The following is a 1,123-nucleotide window of genomic DNA, read 5'->3' as shown; positions in this document are numbered from 1 at the left end:
TGCTTACTCTAACTGATTTCATGGACAGAATATGTGAGTGTACTAATTTCTACAAGGATAGAAGAAATAGCATTCAGTAACAGGGATATGTTTCACTCTATTCTTAGATTTTCCCTATTTGCTTAATGAAAATTAGCATTGTCTACTCATATGTCACAAGCGTATTACGAAATATAAAGAATTCCTTTTCATTTATCCATTGAACTTCATCAAAATAATTCAAACTGTCAATATATTGAGTTAAAATTGATATGTTTAGAATGACCTAAGCACAGAGACTTACGGTACCAATTTTAATTAGCCTAAACAATATAGAAGAAACACAGTATCTTAAAGAAGTCAACTTTTTGGAAGCTGCACTTTTGGGTCAAGACCAGAGTTCAGGATATGAAATAGTCTAGTCAGATTGTGTTTCAAATTTTCTGTCTGAATTAACACCGAGTATTTATAGATATAGAAAGCATTATAAAAATAAAGTTTACAGCAACATAATAAAAGTCAGAAAAATTAATATGATTTAGGTAGTTCTTGATTTGGAAATAACTTCTCAGCAAGACAGAAGAGAATTATTAATAGAGTGTTGTGAAAAATATATTGTGGGCAAATTTTGAGTGGTATTTGCATGAAATAGTGAATTATAAAACTATAAATGCAAGATAAGTGTGTACTAATAGGCTCATTCTTATTATATTAATACTACTTACCCTAAACACCTTTAAATCATCTAGAAATTTTGAAACTAAAAGAAATTTAAGATAATCTGTACTAACATCATAATTTTAAAGATTAAATTATTGAAGCATGAGAGATTAAATAAGAAAGCTGTAGCATATGCTCTCATGGTGAGATTTAAGATGAGAACCTATATCTTCTAGCTCCTGGCCCATCATGCCTTCTTCATGTTATTTTTAAAATTCAGCTAAAATATAATTATGTAAATCTAAAATCAAAATCAGCTATTTGCAATCTGTTAGGAAAAGATATCCTAATTAGAAAGAAAAGTAGAGATTAATCAACAAAACTCTTCTCTCTATTCTGTCCAATTTTCTTCATAATGACAAGAAATACTACAATTGTAAAGATCTTCAATTGGTTTGGAAAATAAAAACATTACTTTAATTTC

The sequence above is a fragment of the Mandrillus leucophaeus genome, unplaced genomic scaffold (assembly GCF_000951045.1).
Source record: "Mandrillus leucophaeus isolate KB7577 unplaced genomic scaffold, Mleu.le_1.0 Scaffold1113, whole genome shotgun sequence".
NCBI classification, from domain to species: domain Eukaryota; kingdom Metazoa; phylum Chordata; class Mammalia; order Primates; family Cercopithecidae; genus Mandrillus; species Mandrillus leucophaeus.
This window is presented reverse-complemented; position numbering follows the sequence as displayed.